Source organism: Wasmannia auropunctata, unplaced genomic scaffold, assembly GCF_000956235.1.
Source record: "Wasmannia auropunctata unplaced genomic scaffold, wasmannia.A_1.0 LD336076.1, whole genome shotgun sequence".
NCBI lineage: Eukaryota > Metazoa > Arthropoda > Insecta > Hymenoptera > Formicidae > Wasmannia > Wasmannia auropunctata.
The window spans coordinates 5807237-5807755 of NW_012026814.1; positions in this window are offsets into that span (position 1 = coordinate 5807237).

Here is a 519-nt window from a genome sequence, read left to right on the forward strand (position 1 = left end):
AGATTCTGAAGAATCTGAAGAATCAGGGGAAGCAGGGGTATCCTGAAGAAATTATAATTACGTGTTTCAAAATTTATGAACACATTATTTTATTAATTCTGTGTGCTGGATAAAGTTTCAGTTAAATTATTCGAGTCAATATTTAATAAAAGAAACGACAAATGGTGGCTTTATTATCTTCAATTAAAAGATTCTTCTTTATCTTAAATTTGCAGATTCTCGAACTTGATTGACGCGTTATTTATGTTGTTATGATCTAAAATATTCTCATTCGCAATATCAAATTTTGGATATTCTAAAGGATAATGCAAAAAGAGGAAGTTGGCTCTTAAAGCGCTGATACGCTCGCTCGCTAAGCCGAACTTTAAAGGAAAGGGGCAGTTTGGCTCTTAAAGCGCTGATACGCTCGCTCGCTAAGCCCAACCGCAAGGAAAGGAAAGGCATCAACGAGAATTTAAGAATTAATCTAATCTGCTTCTTAATTACAAGAAATTTAAGAGGAATTTAATCTACCTCTTA